At 40.2% G+C, this 23990-nt stretch overlaps 1 long non-coding RNA gene across 1 annotated transcript; it reads right to left on the bottom strand.

Moving 5' to 3' along the window:
- Positions 1-1664: 1664 nt before the first annotated feature.
- LOC127306998 (uncharacterized) lies at positions 1665-5424 on the bottom strand. Its single transcript, XR_007855023.2, has 6 exons — positions 3929-5424; positions 3683-3773; positions 3450-3586; positions 3220-3348; positions 2302-2370; positions 1665-1989 (listed from the first exon to the last, which is right to left on the bottom strand). It is a non-coding gene; the product is annotated as an uncharacterized lncRNA (long non-coding RNA).
- Between the last annotated feature and the right edge of the window lie 18566 nt (positions 5425-23990).

Genomic DNA, 23990 nt, shown 5'->3' with positions numbered 1-23990 from the left:
TACATGGTATTGGTGCTTTGATCTCCCCGCCATCATTAATATTATTAGTATACCTTACTCTCTCCATGTCCATCTTTTCAAGGAGACTAACAAAATTGGTATAAGAACCAAGCATCTTATATTTAATAAAGACCTTTCTAGCCTCTCTTGCTATACCACCAAATTCTCTAAGAAGGGTTTCTAAAACAAAATCTTTCTTTTCCCCTTCTTCCATATCACCGAGTGTAAGAAACATGTGTTGGATTATAGGATTGAGATTAACAAATTTAGTTTCCAACATGCGAACTAGAGCAGCAGCAGCAATTTCATAAGTAGGAGCAAGATCTACCAAGTGTCTATCTTCAAAATCTTCAACGGTACTAACATGATTGAAAAATTCTTCTATATTATTTCTCCCAACTAGTAAGAGTGCACGTGCAACGCACGATCAATTTAGAAATCATGAAGCTAAAAAAAATGCATATTAGCTACCAAATAACTAATTTGAAGATAAGCAAAAAAAATCATCTACATAATAAGTAACATTATCTGCCTTGTTTTCTGATGAAGAACCACTTCACGCCACCAATAATTTCACACTCAATGGCAGAATTTTTGTATTTAGCTTTATTCTTATTGTACTTAAAAAATTGGACCAAAAATATCTTCCTCCGTTTCATTACCATCCTGCATATGCACTGTACATCATTGACATAAAACGTCTGTGAGTAAAGTGTGTACAAATGAGGAAAAAATCAGTACTTGACATGGTTTGCACAAAATCCACACAAGGTTTTAACCAATCATAGTAAGGCTCATTTGATTCATTGCCAGGTGGAACATACATATATCTTGGGCTTGCTGACGTGAACGGCTGTGTGGTACCAGTCCTCGGCTACAAGTTGACTTCCCATGTCTTGATCCTCTCTGCCCTCAGGAGTCCGGAGTGTCACAATCTGCTCTGATGCTCTTCATACTCTTGGAGATGGGTCTTTCTCCACATAAAATGTGCCGCGGCAAACAAAAAGATTAGCTGAAATGTTACCATGTTCAAGAATATTGTGAATGATAGCTACACAGATTGACAGATGAAATGAGTGAAGAAAAGTCGTTGTCCTACTATTGTGTAGTTGTTGCCAACAACACTAATGTTGTTAATCGTTGACACGTAAATGGGAACCTAGGAGTGAAGGGAGCGAGCTCTCTTTTCAGAATTCATCTCCTGGTCCCTAGTTAGACATGCCATGGATGATAACATGCAGAAAGGATTCAAATATCCTCTAAATTCACCCGACTCGACAGATCCCTGAAGTGCTCTACCACAATGAATAAGGATCATTTCATCCTGTAAAAAATATTTATTGAAGGGAGTATGGAGGACCTATGTAGTCGGCAGAGCCGAAGATCCTAGAGTGTATATGTGAATGCGATGTTTGAAGAAGGCCACCATAACAATATGCACTTGGCGATTACAATTTTAGATTTGTTTTACAACTGCATCTGTTTTATAACTGATTGAAAACTTCCTAAAATTCTAGCGCAAGAGCCTAGATGCTACTATGTACAATATATATTTTTATATATATTTGAAGATAGAAAATTTGAAGATAGAACTATCTTCATTTTATTCAAATGGAACAACTATATATGATTCAAAATTTGTTTCATATTAATATATGGGTATTTCTAATCTATCTTCTTAAAAAACATGGTGTCTCTAATTGATTAACCATGTCATAGTCATAGACTCAGTATTAAAGCGCAATTATCCCAATTAGAGTTCAGAACAGAAGGTCTGTATTGAACTATGGAATTAGCATTTGTTGAACTATGACTCATAAACTCAACTAAAAGAACAGTAAAACTTACAACAATAGGATTTTGAGACTTCATTGTTACTTTACCCCATGATAACCACACATAGTCAAATACATGACCTTGAGCTCAATATACTGTAGAAGCATAGTTACTTTCTCCATTTGTGCTCCAGAGTTGAGATAGAGTACTTCGCTGAAAGAAAACATAAGCCTCTGAAGGTGTATGAAGACCATCTCTCTTAAACGATGATTCATACTAAGAAGTGTCCATAGTATCATCTTAGTGTGGTAACGTTTCTCAAGTTGTATTATGTCGCCGCATAGATAATCTCGTTGAAAAAAAGAGATTAATTTTTAAATATGGTTATAATTGGAAAGTAGCTTTGCTTTGTGTTCCGCTAGTAGAGATGCAATCCTGCAATTGGCACTAATATGTTGGTGTAAACTATTGAAAAGCTGAGAAAAAGGCATAGTTAACCTGGGTACTTCAGAGCTGAAGTGGTACCTGAATGGTGATATAAACTGCAACTAACCTTCATAAGGTATTATGGAATTTCCGACATCTGATTACTTACTGCAAATGATCAAAACACACACAACCGGATGAATACTAAAGTGAATAACATATATCTCACAATCACATACCAAAACGATATCTTTCTAAACTAATTGAGAAATAAACAGCAACACTGAGTGCATGCAAAATTGCATCAATTAGGCGAGCCAGAAATAGCATGCTTACTTATAAAAAAAAGCAGTTTGCAATAATACGCAGTACCCGATGGAACCCCTGGAAGCCAAACTAAATGGACCCTTGCTCATTTATCCATGATAAAAAAAACAAATAATAACAGAAGAATAGGTATAGGTGAGTATGGACATCTGAAAGTAGTGACATTTCCGTTATTATTCTTCTTTCAAAGTTGTCAAGAAAAGAAAAGAGAAACACTCTGGCAGCACAATCACTTTACGCCTAGGTGAAGTTCCCTCCTGTGAGGGTCCTTATCAACTCGCAGATTTTTCCTTTTGAAGGTAACCGGTATATATACCAATTGCCTACTGCAGCACATGATACTCTACCCGTTTGGTGTAATAATTTTCATATGAAGAGGGGCAGCCAACATATTTTAAATGTTAGTGTAGACACAATCTGTAGCTGTGAAATCGGAAGAACGATATTTCCAGCATCTGGAGGCAAACGATATTGAATGAAAAAAATGATCTTTTATCGCAATTTTGAGTTCATTGCGCAAATACACACATATAATCTTCCAATAAGAAATTATGTGCTGCAGCAGAGCTCTTGTATTAATCCTATCCATAAGTAAAGCGAAAAATAAACTGCGTGTGAGTTGATGGCGTGATTTCCATAACAGATGAAAATTTACAGGATGATATAACGTGCAGTGAGAATGCAATATACCTAAAATCTGGAGCTCTCCATTTACAGTACCAAATATCATTCTCATTAGTGAAAGCTAGGATATTTTCGGAGCAGAATAAGATGCTGGCATTGGAGGCCTCATCTGAATAGGAACTCCAAAAATATCACCTGGTTTATCGATCACATATGAAGGAGTTGACTGAATGCTATTTCCATTACAAATGAAAACTTAAAGGGATGATATAATGTCCGGTGAGAATTTTCTATACCTTAGAGGTGCTAAAACATGGAGTTCGCCATTTATTGAACAAGGTATCATTGTCATCAGTGAGTGCTAGGATTTCTTGGAGCACGGTAAGATATTGGCATTGCAGGCCTCACTGAATAGGAAGTCCAAAAATATCACCTAGTTTATCACACATGAAGGAGTTGACTGCATGATTTCCATTATAAATGAAAACATACAGGGGATAATATAATGTCTGGTGAGAACTTTCTATACCATAGAGGCGCTAAAACCTGGAGTTCACCATTTATAGGACCAAGTATCATTGCATGCCTCCTCTAAATGGGTGAGTCCAAAAATATCACCTCTAGAAAAAACATTGATCAGTAGAAAAAACATGACCTCACAATTGAACACTTGTTGGGACTAAAAAACATTGGTCTTTCAGACCGGAAAAGATATGATCCCACTTTTGCTTGCTCTAGAATTAGTCAAGCGTTCGCTGGAGATAAGTAGACCTACCATGCCTTGCTTGCCCAAGGTCTGAGGGGCTACCGCGCCTTGGACAGAGCAGACAACATCGGAAGGAGACATTCCTTTTCGTTGGCCACATGAATGCTGACCGTTGGCATGAAGGAACCACCGGTCACAACGAAAAGGTTGTCAGCGCAAAAGAAATCCTGGTCGGTGGTATGGTCAAGCTAGCAGAAGAAAAGATAGCAAGAGGAACTGTGTGTCTTCTACTTTAGAAACTGTACACAATCACCAATTAATCTAGGACAAACATGTTACAGACATAAAATTTAACATGATTAATCAAGGATCAAGTGCACAAGAAGATTAAGCACTGGCCCAAGTCAGAACTATTCCATGCATCAGAATTGAAGCATTTATCGAAAATTTAGAAAATATGCAGAGTATCCAATTTATTTTTATAGCTTTCTGCAGTCCTTGACATAGCATGAGCACAATCCCCACTACTACACGTGAATTACTATATAGCTGCCTTATTATGGCATATATACCTATATCCTCATATCTTCTAGCTTGGAAAAGCATTCACAATTTACTGAAACCACAAAAACGCAGCCCTTCATACTCGAGTAAAACTGCTATATCATAAAGCATTCTTAGAGGATGGCACAATCTTTATTTTCTATTGGTCAATAAACCTTCAAATAGACCTATATGCAATTGGTGTTGAGAATGACCATGCCTATCACAAAAAACTGCACCTCAAGCATCTCTAAAAATCTGAAACGCACATGAAAGTACAAGAGAATGCACCGTGATCTGAATTTAAACATGCCTAGGACAAAAAACCATAATCTAAATTTACGCCTTTGTGCCGAACTATATGCAAATAGATCTAAAAATGCAGCAAGGGCAGAAAACCATAATCTAAATTTACGCCTTTGCCCTATGAAGGAACCACCGGTCACAACGAAAAGGTTGTCAGTGCAAAAGAAATCCTGGTCGGTGGTATGGTTAAGCTAGCAGAAGAAAAGATAGCAAGAGGAACTGTGTGTCTTCTACTTTAGAGGATGGCACAATCTTTATTTTCTATTGGTAAATAAACCTTCAAATAGACCTATGTGCAATTGGTGTTGAGAATGACCATGCCTATCACAAAAAACTGCAGCTAAAGCATCTCTAAAAATCTGAAACGCACATGAAAGTACAAGAGAATGCACCGTGATCTGAATTTAAACATGCCCAGGACAAAAAACCATAATCTAAATTTATGCCTTTGTGCCGAAGTATATGCAAATAGATCTAAAAATGCAGCAAGGGCAGACAGTAAGCCTCAGATACATCTCTTCTCAATACTTCTACCAATCCTCCTAAAAAATGCAAGTACAAGGAAAGCGACACCTGTGAAGATGCAGCAGTATGCATTGAGAATTCAGCTATACAAGTATTCCCAACCAGAATATTGATCAGCTCACTTGTGAACTGTCCATCCGATGCCCAAGTTAACAATACCAAATCAACCGTAGTGTCTGATTCTGAAGATGCTATTTGATGCACTTCTACCGAGAGAAACAGTTTTTGCCCTATGGACAGAAAACAACGTGCATCAAGTAGTCCTGCTTCTGTACATTTTCTGCAGTGTCATGAACATCCGGTGGAGTTAGTACAGGTTGATCATAAAAATGGACAATCGATAATGGAGACAGTTGTATCACAAAAGAGAAAGCAATCCTTGAATCTTCCACTTGAACGACGGCCATCGAACCAAAGTGCAAGGTTGACCTTCCGAAGTTCCAATTGCCAGCTTCAAAAATCGATGGGGAGGTCAAACCAAAATAGGATCTCCAAAAGAACCGCCAGTAGAGGTTAAGATAGATCAAGCAATAAGCAAGAATAATATCAGAGTACGGAAAGAGAAGACCTTCTGAGAGACACTGGGGAGCGACGGTGGTGCCGATTCCCGTGTCCCTGATGAGGCGATTTAGCACAGCGAAGCAGATTCGTCCTCAGCCGTGGATGAACGCCGGCTGCTCCGGGGCAGCGATTGGTGGTGCACATCGGCGGCAGAGGTCGGATTGGGCGTGGGCGGCAGCGCAGAGCGCAGAAGAACATGCGTTTGTGTGGTGGCGTTGGTACATGAACTGCAGAGGGCGGCGCGGCGGCGTGTAGCAGCGTGCGGCATCCGCAGGTCGGCGCGGGGATTAGTGCGGCATCCGGGCATCGTGCATGTCCTGGAGGTGGTTGTCGGGCTGGGCCATCTGGGGGAGGGAGCTGTTTTTAGCGGTTCGACGATTAGTCGTGGGATGGTTTGGTTAGGCGTGGGACGGGAGCGTCTAACACTGTTTTAGGGGTAATCTGAACCATTGATTTTGTTGATTAAACGGTCAAGATCATCTAGATCTGCCGCTCTAGCTCTTTTAATAGTAGTGGAGATTATAGACCCACGTCCTACCGGCATGTTTTTTACGGTAAAATTAAAAGGAAACATGTTGAAATAAGTAAAGCAAATACAAGTAACTAATTTTTTTGTGTTTTTGATATAGCAAACAAGATAGCAAATAAAGTAAAACTAGCAACTAATTTTTTTGTATTTTGATTTAGTGCAGCAAACAAAGTAGTAAATAAAACTAAGCAAGACAAAAACAAAGTAAACAGATTGGGATGTGGAGACTCCCCTTGCAGCGTGTCTTGATCTCCCCGGCAACGGCGTCAGAAAAAGTGCTTGATACGCGTACAGCACGCGTCCGTTGGGAACCCCAAGAGGAAGGTGTGATGCGTACAGCGGCAAGTTTTCCCTCAGTATGAAACCAAGGTTTATCGAACCAGTAGGAGCCAAGAAGCACGTTGAAGGTTGATGGCGGCGAGATGTAGTGCGGCGCAACACCAGGGATTCCGGCGCCAACGTGGAACCTGCACAACACAAACCAAGTACTTTGCCCCAACGAAACAACGAGGTTGTCAATCTCACGGGCTTGCTGTAACAAAGGATTAGATGTATAGTGTGGATGATGATTGTTTGCAGAAAACAGTAGAACGAGTATTGCAGTAGATTGTATTTCAGTATAGAGAATTGGACCGGGGTCCACAGTTCACTAGAGGTGTCTCTCCCATAAGATAAACAGCATGTTGGGTGAACAAATTACAGTTGGGCAATTGACAAATAAAGAGGGCATGACCATGCACATACATATTATGATGAGTATTGTGAGATTTAATTGGGTATTACGACAAAGTACATAGACCGCTATCCAGCATGCATCTATGCCTAAAAAGTCCACCTTCAGGTTATCATCTGAACCCCCTCCAGTATTAAGTTGCTAACAACAGACAATTGCATTAAGTATTGCGCGTAATGTAATCAGTGACTACATGCTCGAACATAGCACCAATGTTTTATCCCTAGTGGCAACAGCACATCCATAATCTTAGAGGTTTCTCTCACTCCCCCAGATTCACGGAGACATGAACCCACTATCGAGCATAAATACTCCCTCTTGGAGTTACTAGCATCAACTTGGCCAGAGCATCTACTAATAACGGAGAGCATGCAAGATCATAAACAACACATAGATATAAATTGATAATCAACATAACATAGTATTCTCTATTCATCGGATCCCAACAAACACAACATATAGAATTACAGATAGATGATCTTGATCATGTTCGGCAGCTCACAAGACCCGACAATTAAGCACAATGGGGAGAAGACAACCATCTAGCTACTGCTATGGACCCATAGTCCAGGGGTAGACTACTCACACATCACTCCGGAGGCAACCATGGCGGCGTAGAGTCCTCCGGGAGATGATTCCCCTCTCCGGAAGGGTGCCGGAGGCGATCTCCTGAATCCCTCGAGATGGGATTGGCGGCGGCGGCGTCTCTGGAAGGTTTTCCGTATCGTGGCTCTCGGTACTGGGGGTTTCGCGACGAAGGCTATTTGTAGGCGGAAGGGCATGTCGAGGGGCGTCACGAGGGGCCCACACCATAGGTCGGCGCGGCAAGGGCTTGGGCCGCGCCGCCCTGTGGTTTGGCCACCTCGTGGCCCCACTTCGTCTCCTCTTCGGTCTTCTGGAAGCTTCGTGGCAAAATAGGACCCTGGGCGTTGATTTCGTCCAATTCCGAGAATATTTCCTTACTAGGATTTCTGAAACCAAAAACAGCAGAAAACAGCAACTGGCACTTCGGCATCTTGTTAATAGGTTAGTTCCAGAAAATGCACGAATATGACATAAAGTGTGCATAAAACATGTAGATATCATCAATAATGTGGCATGGAACATAAGAAATTATCGATACGTCGGAGATGTATCAATCCACTTACTTTCAAAAATTATTTATTCCTTCAGAAGGTTTACCAATCTCCAAGCTTTATTATAGATGCTATCTTGGATTTTATGACTCTTAACCATTTTGACGGAGTCAGGGTCCATCATAACTTCTTTGTATATAGTTGGTTTATCATTGTTCAAAATCAATCCTTTGTCCATAAATCATTTATTTGATCACAAAGTAAACCATACTTACAAGGTTCAATAGGTATTTCGATCTCCATGGCTATAACACTTTGTAGACATGGGAGCTATGAGCCTCGTGGCTGCTTCCGGAACCATTTCTGATGTTGCGCTACTCTGCTCACCATGTTCAGGTTCATCAACCTTATCGAGTTTCATTTTCCTCCCAGTCAAATATTTCGCGAGAAACAATTTCTTGAAAATAAGCAAGAAACATCGACAAACACTTTTGTCTTTGACTTTATAGTGGAAAGAATTCCCATTTTATTCTCTGGGATAACCAACAAAGACATTCATACGATTTTATTTGAGAAATGAATGTTAGGGTTTATATCCAGGCCATAACTCTTATGATGTCATATCAACAGATTATGATGTCGCTCTATTTAGTGTAAAAGCGGTAGTCTCTAAAGCATAATCTACAAAAATGGCATCATTTTATTTTATATCATCATTAATCCAACAAAGTTTGGATACGTCTCTCAAATACTCCATCATGACTATGGTGTTCCGAGAAACGTGAGTTGTGGAACAATTTCGTAACTCTCTTAGATGTTCGCTAAAACTTGTAATTCAAATATTTCCACCATGATCCAATCATAGATATTTGACTTTTCCATGATGATGATTTCCACTTCATGCTGAAATTTATTTGAATCTATTCAAATGTTTCATACTTGTTCCTTGTTGAATAAATATATCCAAATATATACACTCAATTCATCGTTGGAAGTTTTCATGAAGTAGAAGAATCTTCCGCACACAACTATGCCCAATGAACCATATGCATCATCATGTATGTTTCCACTAAGCTAGTTGACCATTCAACTCTTGGCCTATGAACGGTGTTTCAGTCATTCCCTTTTAGAAATAATTTGCAAGTGCCAAACCATTCAAAATCGAATGACTCCAAAAGTCCATTTGCATGGAGTTTCTTCATGTGTTCCTTTCTAACTTGACCTAAATGGAGGTTCCACAAATAAGTGGAATTCAAATAATTTGCGTTATGGCATTTTAGCATCAGCGTTATGCATGTGTGTTTCACCATTACGATTTATAATAACTTATCCATCGTACATGGAGTATGGTCATAATTTGAACAACTCATTGCTTTTATTTGACTAGAGCAAAATAAAAATTATTAAGTTCTTTATTATAAATCTGAAGGGCTAGGTAGAATGCCAACGACGAACATAGTAACACTTTATTTTGTTCCAGACGTGCATTATTACCACATTCCTTGTCAGTCACTTAGGCCATTGTATTCTTGTATTGCGTTGTGTTGTATGACATTTTATACCAACCAATTTGGTACAAATACCCAAGAATTCCATTGTTTGACCAATCAATGAATACATTCATAACATGTATATCATCTATATACACGTGAGCTAGACTTTCTAGTCTTTTCTTTCTTTCTGCCAAAATCTTTTTGTAGTTTCTCTTTCGAGTTTCCTCATACTTCAGAAAACACTTCAACATCAATAAATTCTAGGCTTGTTGGTCAAATACAAATAATCCTGAGGTTCATACTTTGAAGTTGATCATCACATGACAAGTGTTCCGGATTTCACTATTAGTAACATTTTAATGTGATGAACAATTTCACTCATAATTTTATCCATCAAATCATGACAATTTCATGATGAAGCTACTATGGCTTATATGGATATGCGAATAATGTTGGTGCCCAACTAGTTGGAGGATCGGGACGCCTAGCGTCTTCAACCTTCGTACATTCCCATAAAACTTATGAGTTTATGTAGTCTCACTAAATTATATTCTATCATCTTGTAATAAGGTCTTAGATATCACATATATCTCACACCTTGTTTATTTCTGAAAACAAAATTTTCAGCTCCTTACTTTTCAGACGGATTTGAACATCAAGTTTCACGGAGACAAGATAATTTTTAGATACTAATTGAAACCATTGGTCTTTGAATCAACAATTTGAAGATTACCAAAAGTTTGCAATAGGACTTAACCATTTCTTGATTCTTTAACGATATGGTACTAGTCCGTAAAGTTACTTGTCAGATTTAACATAGTTTCTATCTCAATGAGAAGCCTAGCGCAATGTAGAAAACGGATGCCAATTCTACAAAATTTTAATTAAAATGAAATTTGGACTAAGTTCATGATAAATTGAGTTTAGTATTAATTCTTAAATTAACTAGGTGAACTCCCACTCAAGACAACATCCCTCACGTTGCCTTAGTGATTACATGAACCTAATCCACTTTACCAAGTCCGATCATCACGAGAGATGATGTAGCTTCAATGGCAAACATCGACATGTTCATCATATCATCTATATGATTCATGCTTAACCTTTCGTTTTGCTGTGTTTTGAGGCCATTTTTCTACATGCTAGGCTCGTCAAGTTAAACCTTAGTTTCCCCATGTGCAAATCTGGCTTGCACATTGTATGCACACGTTGAGTCTATCACACCCGATCATCATGTGATGCTTCGAAACAACGAGTCTTAGCAATGGTGCTAACTAAGGACGGACACTTTATTATATTGATTTTTAGTGAGAGGGATCATCTTATAATGCTACCGTCGTGATCTAAGCAATACAAGATGCATAAAAAGGATTAACATCACATGCAATTCATAATGATATGATATGCCCCTTTTATCTTTGAGCCTTTGATCTTCATCTCTAAAGCACGGGAATGATCTCCATCATCAACGGGCATGATCTCCATCATCATCGGCGGGGCGTCAAGGTCCATGGCGCCGTCTTCATGGTTGTCCACCACTCGTAGCAACTATTACAACTACTTTGAAATAAAACTACTACATGATGAATCGAAACGAAATTAAAGACAACCATAAGGCTCCTGTCGGTTGCCACAATACAATAAGAATCATCTCATACATCAAGTATATTCATAATCTCATCAAGGCCATATCATATCACCAAACCCTGCAAAAACAAGTTAGACGCCTCTAATTTTGTTTGCATATTTTACTTGGCTTAGGGTTTTCGAGTAAGATCCAATCTACCTACGAACATGAACCACAACTCTGATACAAGTGTTGTCAAGTGCAAATTGTAAATTGGATCTTAACTATGGCGAGAGAGACAGACACCCACAAAGCCACTTATGCAATACAAGTTGCATGTCAAGCGTGGAGCAAAAGTATCATGAACGCGGTCATGTAAAGTTAGCCCGGGCCGCTTCATCCCACCATGCCGCAGCATGCAAAATACACGATAAACAAACGACAAAAAAACATCAACGCCCACAAAACCATTGTGTTCTACTCGTGCAACCAATATATTCATAGACACGGCTCTGATACCACTGTAGGGATTCGAAGCATAGAAAACAAAAAAATTCCTACCGCAAGAACGAATAACAAGCCAAGATCTAATCTAGTAGATGGTAGCAACGAGGTGAAGATCAACATACCCTCAAAGATTGCTAAGCATTAATGACATAAATCTCGTGGAGGATGTAGTCGATCACTTGCTGCTTTCAAAAAGCGCAGAGAAGATCTTGACGGTGCCACAATCGGGCAGCACCTCCGCACTTAGTCACACGTACGGTGTTGATGATGACGTCCTTCTCCCCGTTCCAGCAGGCAGCGGGTGTAGTAGATCCTCCTTGGAATCCCGCTAGCATGATGGCGTGATGATAGTGGTGGTGGAGATCTCTGGCAGGGCTTCGCCGTAAGCACTGTGGGAGAAAGAGGGAGGAGGGAGTAGCTAGGGTTTGGGAGAGGGGGCACTTGGGGCGCCGGCCTAGGAGCCCCCTGGTGGTGGCGCCGACCTAGGAGCCCCTCCCTCTCCTCCTCTATATATAGGTGGAAAACCTAGGGTTCCCCCAAAAACCACTATGGAGTCCAACTCCCAAACTTACCAAAATTGAAAACCTAGAGGGAAAGGGATTTCTCCCTTTCCTTCTCTTGTTGGCCGGCCACCATGGTGGAGTCCACCATGGACTCGACCTTCCCACTTGGTGGGTTGGCTAGGGCTGGTGGAATCCCTCCAGGACTGCACCTGCCATAGTGAATTGTTCCAGATGATTCTAGTGTAGGATAACGTTGCATAGAAAACAAAAATTTTCCTACCGCGAACACGCAATCCAAGCCAAGATGCAATCTAGAAGACGGTAGCAACGAGGGGGTATCGAGTCTCACCCTTGAAGAGATTCCAAAGCCTACAAGAGGAGGCTCTTGTTGCTGCGGTAGACGATCACTTGCCGCTTGCAAAAGCGCGTAGAAGATCTTGATCACGATCGGTTCCGGCGCCACGAACGGGCAGCACCTCCGTACTTGGTCACACGTTCGGTTGTTGATGAAGACGACGTCCACCTCCCCGTTCCAGCGGGCAGCGGAAGTAGTAGCTCCTCTTGAATCCGACAGCACGACGGCGTGGTGTCGGTGGCGGTGTAGAAGTCCGGCGGAGCTTCGCTAAGCTACGCGGGCAATATGGAGTGGAGGAGCAAAGCTAGGGTTTGGGAGGGGGTGGCCGGCCACTCAAGGGGGGCGGCCAGCTTATGGTCTTGGGGTGGCCGGCCCCCTCCCTTGGCCCCTCATTATATAGGTGGATCCCAAGTGTTGGTGTCCAAGTCTTCGAATAAGACCCGAAACAAAAACCTTCCATAGGAGGGGGAAACCTAGCCCAACTAGGACTCCCACCCAAAGGTGGGATTCCCACCTCCCATGTGGGGGGTGGCCGGCCCCCTATGGTGGAGTCCACTTGGGACTCCACCCCATCTAGGGCTGGCCGGCCATGGTGGTGGAGTCCCATGTGGACTCCACCTTCCTTGGTGGTTTCTTCCGGACTTTTCTAGAACCTTCTAGAACCTTCCATAGAACCTTCCGCGACATTTTATTTCACATAAAATGACATCCTATATATGAATCTTATTCTCCGGACCATTCCGGAACTCCTCGTGATGTCCGGGATCTCATCCGGACTCCGAACAAATATTCGAACTCCATTCCATAATTCAAGTGCTACCATTTCAACATCCAACTTTAAGTGTGTCACCCTACGGTTCGAGAACTATGCGGACATGGTTGAGTACTCACTCCGACCAATAACCAATAGCGGGATCTGGAGATCCATAATGGCTCCCACATATTCAACGATGACTTTAGTGATCGAATGAACCATTCACATACATTACCAATTCCCTTTGTCTTGCGATATTTTACTTGTCCGAGGTTTGATCTTCGGTATCACTCTATACCTTGTTCAACCTCGTCTCCTGACAAGTACTCTTTACTCGTACCGTGGTATGTGGTCTCTTATGAACTCATTCATATGCTTGCAAGACATTAGACGACATTCCACCGAGAGGGCCCAGAGTATATCTATCCGTCATCGGGATGGACAAATCCCACTGTTGATCCATATGCCTCAACTCATACTTTCCGGATACTTAATCCCACCTTTATAGCCATCCATTTACGCAGTGGTGTTTGGTGTAATCAAAGTACCTTTCCGGTATAAGTGATTTACATGATCTCATGGTCATAAGGACTAGGTAACTATGTATCAAAAGCTTATAGCAAATAACTTAATGACGAGATCTTATGCTACGCTTAATTGGGTGTGTCCATTACATCATTCATATAATGATATAACCTTGTTATTAATAACATCCAATGTTCATGATTATGAAACTAATCATCCATTAATCAACAAGCTAGTTTAAGAGGCATACTAGGGACTTCTTGTTTGTCTACATATCACACATGTACTAATGTTTCGGTTAATACAATTATAGCATGATATATAAACATTTATCATAAACATAAAGATATAAATAATAACCACTTTATTATTGCCTCTAGGGCATATCTCCTTCAGTCTCCCACTTGCACTAGAGTCAATAATCTAGTTTACATTTGTAAAGATATAACACCTTGGCCTTATGGTGCTTTATCATGTATTGCTCACGGGAGAGGTTTTTAGTCAACGGATCTGACACGCTCAGAAACGTATGTATTTTGTAATTCATTTGCGTTTCAACGCATCACTCATTTCCAAATGAGTCGGCATTAAATATGTTTGGTCTTCTGGTGGAACCTTAATTCCGCGGTCTGAAATATGTCACTAATATTGTCACATACAATATAGCTTCAAAGTTCTGACTCTGTCGGAACTACACCAAGTTCTCAAAGAACCTCTTGACTTTAACATCCTTTGTCATTGTCAAAGCAATGACATATTCTGCCTTCTTTTGTAGAATCCGTCACAATATTTAGAACTCTTCTAAATCTAGCATAGACAACTTCTAGCTCATTGTGCTACCTTTTAAACAACACTTAGTCTAATTTGAGATTGAAATTATATTTTATATGTGACAAAAACAATATTGGTGTAACACCTTACAATGATTTGTTTGTCATTTCTTCATAAAAATATATATATATATCCTTGGTTCTTCTAAAGTACTCAAGGACATTCTTACTGTCGTCCAATGATCATCTTATGAATCATTCCGGTATATGCTCATAACATTTTAGAGCACAAGATATCTGATTTTGTACATATTATTCGTGATCTAAAATCACTCATGTGTTTTTACTCATCGAGTGTCAGATACACTCAAGTCTTGTTAAACCTTCACATGACAAGAACATTTTCTTAATATTTCTATATTGAACTATTTCAATATCCATTCTATGTACTTTGACTTAAACTTATTATGTGTTTCAATCTATCTTCATAGATCTTGACACTAAATATGTTTTATATCCTTTCATTGAAGTTAATTTTCAATGAAACATTTTAATCAAGTATATAATTACATTATTTATAACCAACTATATGTCATCTACATAAAGTATTATAAATATGTCTCAGCGCTCCCACTTAATTTCTTGCAAATGCAAGCCTCTTCATCGTCTCTGATGAAATCAAAAACTCTTTGACTATTTCATCTAGTGAAGATTCAAACTCCGCTATACTTACTTCATCAAATTGAAGTTTGTATACCTATCTAGTATTCCACGGACCAGCAAAACTCTTGGTTGTATCTTGTATACACCTTTTAATACATACTTCTGATAAGTAATGTATTTTGCCATCCTACTAGCATATCTCATAAAAGAAATATGTAGTGATTACTAGAATAATCCACATAGACTATAAGCATTGCTATGGAAGATCTAATCTTATCGTAGTCAACTCTTTGAACTTTGTCGTAAACAATTTTTCGACAAGTCGAGCTTCTTTAAGGATATTCTATCCAAGTCCATAAATTGTATAGATCCATTTACTTTCAAAAAGTATTTATCTATCTTGGATTTCATGGCATATAGCCATTTTAACGGAGTCAGGGCCCATCATAACTTCTTTGTTTGTAGTTGGTTTATCATTGTTCAAAATCAATCCTTTGTCCACAAATCATTTATTTGAACACAAAGTAAACCATACCTACAAGGTTCAATATGTATTTCGATCTCCATGGCTAAAACACTTTGTAGTCATGGGAGCCATGATCGTCGTGGCCGCTTCCGAAACCAATTCCGATGCTGCGCTACTCTGATCATTATGCTCAGTTTTATAAACCTTATCAAATTATATTGTCCTCCCACTCAAATACTTCACTAGAAACAATTTCTTGGAAATAAGAAACATTGACAAACACTTTTGTCTTTGTCTCCATAGTGGGAAGAATTCCCAATCAATTCTCTGGGATAACCAACAAAGACATTCATCCGATTTTGGTTGTTAACTTTTAGACCAAAATTTAAAGAAAGGACTATTAGGGTTTATACCCATGCCATAACTCGTATGGTGTCATTTCTACGGATCATGATGATGCTCTATTCAGTGTAAAAGCGGTAGTCACTAAAGCATAATCCACAAAAATATAATGGCATCAATATTTTATCTCATCATTGATCCAACAAAGTTTGGATATATCTCTTGGATACTTCATCATCACTTATGATATTCCAAAAAAACGTAAGTTGTAGAACAATTTCATAACTCTCCTAGATGTTCGCTAAAACTCGTAACTCAAATATTTTCACCATGATCCAATCATAGATATTTGACTTTTCTATTACGATGATTTCCACTTCATGCTGAAATTTAATTGAATCCATTCAAATGTTTCAAACTTCTTCCTTATTGAATATATCCACATATATATACTCAATTCATTGTTGAAAGTTTTCATGAAGTAGAAGAATCTCCCGCACACAACTATGCTCAGTGAACCACATACATCATCATGTATTTTTTTCACTAAGTTAGTTGCCCGTTCAACTTTTGGCCTATGAACGGTATTTTAATCATTTTCTTTAGAAAAGATTTGCAAGCGCCAAATGATTCAAAAATCAAATGACTCCAAAAATCCATTTGCATAGAGTTCCTTCATGCGTTCCTTTCTAACATGACCTAAATGGCGGTTCCACAAATAAGTGGAATTCAAATCATTTGCCTTATGGCATTTTTAGCATCAGTGTTATGTATGTGTGTTTCACCATTAAAATTTATAATAACTTATCCATCGTTCATGGAGTAATGTCATAATTTGAACAACTCATTGTTTTTATTTGACAAGAGCAAAATAACAATTATTAAGTTCTTTATTATAAATTCTAAGGGCTAGATAGAATGCCAACGATGAACATAATAACACTTTATTTTTGTTCCAGACGTGCATTCCTATCATATTCCTTGTCAGTCACTTAGGCCATTGTATTCTTGTATTGCGTTGTTTTGTATGACACTTCATACCAACCAATATGGTACAAATACCCAAGAATTTCATTGTGTGACCAAATGAGGAATAAATCCATAACATGTATATCATTGATATACACCTGAGCTAGACTTTCTAGTCTTTTCTTTTCTTCTGCCAAAATATCTTTTGTAGTTTCTCTTTTAGCTTTCCTCATTATTCAGAAAAACACTTCAATATCATTAACTTCTAGGTTTGTTGGTCTAATACCAATAACCTTGAAGTACTTATTTTGAAGTTGATCATCATATGACAAGTGTTCTAGATTTCACTATTAGTAACTTTTTAATATGATGAACAATTTCACTCATAATTTTATCCATCAATTCATGACAACTTTCTGAGACCATGTCTGTACATGCTAGGCTCATAAAGTTTATCCTTAGTATTCGCATGTGCAAATCTGGCTTGTACCCGTTGTATGCACACGTAGAATCTATCACACCCGATCATCACGTGATGCTTCGATACGACGAGTCTTAGCAACGGTGCCTACTAAGGATGATAACTTCGTGGATATGCGAATATCGTTAGTGCCCCAATAGTTGGAGGATTGTGACGCCTTGCGTCTTCAACCTTCGTACATTCCCATAAAACTTATGAGTTTATGTAGTCTCACCAAATTATATTCTATCATCTTGCAATAAGGTCTTAGATATCACATATATCTCATACCTTGATTATTTCTGAAAACTAAATTTTCAGCTCCTTACTTTTCAAACAGATTTGAACTTCAAGTTTCACGGAGACAAGATAACTTTAGGTACTAATTGAAACCATAGCTCTTTGAATCAACAATGTGAGGTTTACTAAAAGTTTGCAATAGGACTTAATCAATTCTTGATTCTTTAACAATACGGTACCAATCCGTAAAGTTTCTTGTCAGATTTTAACAGTATTTCTATCTCAATTACAAGACTAGCGCATGGTAGAAAACGGATGCCAATACTACAAAATTAATACAAAATACTACTCAGACTATGTTTATGATAATTAGTTCATGTTTTAATCTAATTACTAATGAACTCCCACTTAATACAACATCCCTCATAGTTGTTAAGTGGTACACGATCCAAATCCACTACACCAAAACCGATCATCACGTGAGATGATGTAGCTTCAATGGTGAACATCAACATGTTGATCATATCATCCATATGACTCGTGTTCAACCTTTCGGTTTCCGTTGTCCCGAGGCCATGTCTGTACATGCTAAGCTCGTCAAGCAAACCCAAGTATTCCGCGTGTGCAACATTGCTTACACCCGTTGTATATGAGCGTTGAGTCTATCACATCCGATCGTCACGAGATGCTTCGAAACGACGAACTGTACAACGGTGCATACGAGGGGAGAACACTTTATTATCTTGATATTAATGTGAGGGATCATCTTATAATGCTACCGTCGCGATCTAAGCAAAATAAGATGCATAAAGGATTAACATCACATGCAGTTCATATGTGATATGATATGGCCCTTTTGTCTTTGCGCCTTTGATCTTCATCTCCAAAGCACGGACATGATCTCCATCATCAACGGGCATGATCTCCATCATCGTCGGTGTAGCGTCAAGGTTCATGGCGCCGTCTTCATGGTTGTTCACCTCATGTAGCAACTATTACAACTACTTTGAAATACTACTCAACATGAAATTTAAAGACAACCATAAGGCTCCTGCCGGTTGCCACAATACAATAATGATCATCTCATACATATTCATCATCACATTATGGCCATATCACATCACCAAACCCTGCAAAAACAAGTTAGACGTCTCTAATATGGTTTGCATATTTTACGTGGTTTAGGGTTTTCGAGAGAGATCTAATCTACCTACGAACATGAACCACAACGGTGATACTAATGTTGTCAATAGAAGAGTAAATTGAATCTTCACTATAGTAGGAGAGACAGACACCCGCAAAGCCTCTTATGCAATACAAGTTGCATGTCGAACGAGGAACAAGTCTCATGAACGCGGTCATGTAAAGTTAGTCCGAGCCGCTTCATCCCACTATGCCACAAAGATGCAAAGTACTCAAACTAAAGATAACAAGAGTATCAACGCCCACAAAACCATTGTGTTCTACTCGTGCAACCATCTATGCATAGACACGGCTCTGATACCAATGTAGGATAACGTTGCATAGAAAACAAAAATTTTCCTACCGCGAACACGCAATCCAAGCCAAGATGCAATCTAGAAGACGGTAGCAACGAGGGGGTATCGAGTCTCACCCTTGAAGAGATTCCAAAGCCTACAAGAGGAGGCTCTTGTTGCTGCGGTAGACGATCACTTGCCGCTTGCAAAAGCGCGTAGAAGATCTTGATCACGATCGGTTCCGGCGCCACGAACGGGCAGCACCTCCGTACTTGGTCACACGTTCGGTTGTTGATGAAGACGACGTCCACCTCCCCGTTCCAGCGGGCAGCGGAAGTAGTAGCTCCTCTTGAATCCGACAGCACGACGGCGTGGTGTCGGTGGCGGTGTATAAGTCCGGCGGAGCTTCGCTAAGCTACGCGGGCAATATGGAGTGGAGGAGCAAAGCTAGGGTTTGGGAGGGGGTGGCCGGCCACTCAAGGGGGGCGGCCAGCTTATTGTCTTGGGGTGGCCGGCCCCCTCCCTTGGCCCCTCATTATATAGGTGGATCCCAAGTGTTGGTGTCCAAGTCTTCGAATAAGACCCGAAACAAAAACCTTCCATAGGAGGGGGAAACCTAGCCCAACTAGGACTCCCACCCAAAGGTGGGATTCCCACCTCCCATGTGGGGGGGGGCCGGCCCCCTATGGTGGAGTCCACTTGGGACTCCACCCCATCTAGGGCTGGCCGGCCATGGTGGTGGAGTCCCATGTGGACTCCACCTTCCTTGGTGGTTTCTTCCGGACTTTTCTAGAACCTTCTAGAACCTTCCATAGAACCTTCCGCGACATTTTATTTCACATAAAATGACATCCTATATATGAATCTTATTCTCCGGACCATTCCGGAACTCCTCGTGATGTCCGGGATCTCATCCGGGACTCCAAACAAATATTCGAACTCCATTCCATAATTCAAGTGCTACCATTTCAACATCCAACTTTAAGTGTGTCACCCTACGGTTCGAGAACTATGCGGACATGGTTGAGTACTCACTCCGACCAATAACCAATAGCGGGATCTGGAGATCCATAATGGCTCCCACATATTCAACGATGACTTTAGTGATCGAATGAACCATTCACATACATTACCAATTCCCTTTGTCTTGCGATATTTTACTTGTCCGAGGTTTGATCTTCGGTATCACTCTATACCTTGTTCAACCTCGTCTCCTGACAAGTACTCTTTACTCGTACCGTGGTATGTGGTCTCTTATGAACTCATTCATATGCTTGCAAGACATTAGACGACATTCCACCGAGAGGGCCCAGAGTATATCTATCCGTCATCGGGATGGACAAATCCCACTGTTGATCCATATGCCTCAACTCATACTTTCCGGATACTTAATCCCACCTTTATAGCCATCCATTTACGCAGTGGTGTTTGGTGTAATCAAAGTACCTTTCCGGTATAAGTGATTTACATGATCTCATGGTCATAAGGACTAGGTAACTATGTATCAAAAGCTTATAGCAAATAACTTAATGACGAGATCTTATGCTACGCTTAATTGGGTGTGTCCATTACATCATTCATATAATGATATAACCTTGTTATTAATAACATCCAATGTTCATGATTATGAAACTAATCATCCATTAATCAACAAGCTAGTTTAAGAGGCATACTAGGGACTTCTTGTTTGTCTACATATCACACATGTACTAATGTTTCGGTTAATACAATTATAGCATGATATATAAACATTTATCATAAACATAAAGATATAAATAATAACCACTTTATTATTGCCTCTAGGGCATATCTCCTTCATCTAGAACCTTCCGGAACCTTCCATAAATTCACCGAACCAATTTCCAAACTTGGAAGTGTGACTTCCTTTATATGAATCTCATTCTCCGAACCATTCCGGAACTCCTCGTGTTGTCTTGGATCCCATCCGAGACTCCGAACAATATTCGAACTCCATTCCATATTCCATATCTACATAAAACGGCATCGAACCTTAAGTGTGTCACCCTACGGTTCGTGAACTATGCAGACATGATCGAGACACTTCTCCGATCAATAACCAATAGCAGGACCTGGAGATCCATAATGGATCTCACATATTCAACGATGACTTAATGATCGAAAGAACCATTAACATACGATATCGATTCCCTTTGTCGCGCGATATTTTACTTATCCAAAGTTTGATTGTCGGTATCTCTATACCTAGTTCAACCTCGTTACCGATAAGTACTCTTTACTTGTACCGTGATATGACATCACTTGTGAGCTAGTCACATGGTTGCAAGCTAGTTGGATGGCATTCCACTCCACCGAGAGGGCCCAGAGTGTATCTATCCGTCATTTGGATGGACAAATCCCACTATTGATCCACGCGCTTCAACCTATACTTTCCAAATACTTAATGCCACCTTTATAAATACCCATTTACAAAGTAGTGTTTGGTGTCATCAAAGCATCCATCCGGTGTAGGTGATTAACATGATCTCATGGTCGAAGGATGAGGTTATGTTGGGCGCGGAGTTGATGAAGGAGAATTTATGCGCAACGTTGAGTGGAACCCCAAGAGGAAGGTATGATGAGCACAGCAGGAAGTTTTCCCTCAGAAAGAAACAAAGGTTTATCGACCAGTAGGAGAAAAACGTTCTCTCCGGAGGTGTTGCAAACCAACTCATGGTAGGGCGCACTATCGGCGTCAACAGCAACGTGGAGACCTGCACACAAACAACCAAGTACTTTGTCCCCAACTTTCAGCGAGGTTGTCAAGCTCACTAGTTTTGCTGAAAACAAAGGATTAAACAAACCGTGTGGAAAAATAATTGTTTGCATAGAACAGAACAGAAAAATGTTGTAGAAGATTGCAATTAAAAGAAGGACCGGGGTCCATAGTTCACTAGAGGCGCCTCCCCAATAAAATAAATTTGCTGGGTAAACTAATTACAGATGGGCAATTGACAAACATAGATTCTACACTAATGGTTGGTGCAGAATACATGCTATGAAAATATGCGGGCATTACAACAATATACATAGACCGTAATCCAACTGCATCTATGACTAATAATCCACCTTCAGGATTGCATCTGCAACACCCTCCAGTATTAAGTTGCAAGCAACGGACTATCGCTTTAAGCAATGTGTGTAAAGTAAACGATGAAACTACCCTTGAATAGAACACCGATTTTTTCTCCCTAGTAGCAACAACACATCTACAACCATAGAGAACAAAGTCACTTCCCATGGTTAAATAGAGGCATGAACCCACTATCGAGCATAAATACTCCCTCTTGGAGTCGCTAGCATCTACTTGGCCAGAGCATCTACTAGAAACGGAGAGCATGCAAGATCATAATAACATAATACATAATCTCAACCAAAGCAATATATCTATAAATTGGATCCACATCAAACCTACATGTCGCAATTACAAATAGATGATCTTGATCATGTTAGGAAGCTCACAAGATCTATAGATGAAGCACAAGAAGGAGAGGACAGCCATCTAGTTACTGCTATGGACCCATGGTCCCGTGGAGGACAACTCATGCATCACCTCGGATGAAGACATGGTGATGTAGAGGCCTCCGGCGGTGATTTCCCTCTCCGGCAGGGTGCCGAGATGGACTGCAGAACCCTCCCAAACTAGGGTTTCGGTTGACGGCGGCGTCGGCGTCGGATTTTTTTTTGGATGGAGGCTCGATTCCCTGGGGTTTTCCCGATACGAGGAATAAATAGGCAGAAGGGCGGAGCAAACGAGGCGACGAGGCGCCAGTACAAGGGCCAGGCGCGGCCAAGGGTGGGGTCGCGCCTGCCCTATGTACTGTCACGTGGCAGCTCTCTTGTGTGTGTCCTTCTGGCTCTGTCTTCGTCCCGGAAAAATCAGACTCTAGGCTTTTGTTTCGTCCAATTCCGAGAACTTTCATGTACAACTTTTCTGAAACACAAAAACAGCAGAAGACAGGAACTGACACTGCGGCACTGCGTTAATAGGTTAGTCCCAGAAAATGCTAAAAAGTGTGGAAAAGTGCACATAAAACATATAAGAATTGTAACAAAACAAGCATGGAGCATCAAAAATTATAGATACGTTTGGGACATATCAACATCCCCAAGCTTAACTCATGCTCGTCCTCGAGTAGGTATGTGATAACAAACAAATAAATTTTGAGGTGACATGCTGTCACACTACTTTGATCAATCTAAGTGTAAAAGCAAACATAGCTGGAATCATAGAATCCTAACATAAGCATGATAGATATAATCAAACAATGAAACTTAATAACCATGCTAAAACATGAATAGTATTCAAACAAAGGAAAATGTATATCATGCATGGAAAGCAAAGTGATTGTCAAGAGCATAGCATAGATACATAATAAAGTGGTACTCAGCTTGTCCCATAAGTGGAAGCAAAACATAAATGCTTGGACACCTTTAAAAGATTATAAGGATAACTAGAAACAAAAAGTTTGAACAAGCAATACCATAATTATGAATCAATCAATAAAATCTTGGGACCATGTGACGTGGGCATTACTCTTCGGGTAACTGTTAATGCCCTATCCTGTGCGACCCAACTGGAGGCCCATGAAGACACCCGATGGCAAGGTGGGCCGCTACGTCGGTGCCGAAGAAGATTCCTTGAAGAACAAGACGAAGAAGCGAAGGATACAAGGAAAGTATAGAACTAGGGTCCTTTGTAACCTAGTCGTACCCGGACAGATCTCTCGAGACCTGGCCCCCTATAT

This window comes from Lolium perenne, chromosome 6, assembly GCF_019359855.2.
Source record: "Lolium perenne isolate Kyuss_39 chromosome 6, Kyuss_2.0, whole genome shotgun sequence".
NCBI classification, from domain to species: Eukaryota; Viridiplantae; Streptophyta; class Magnoliopsida; order Poales; family Poaceae; genus Lolium; species Lolium perenne.
Note: the sequence above shows the minus strand (reverse complement) of the source record. Positions and strands in the feature narration are given on the sequence as shown.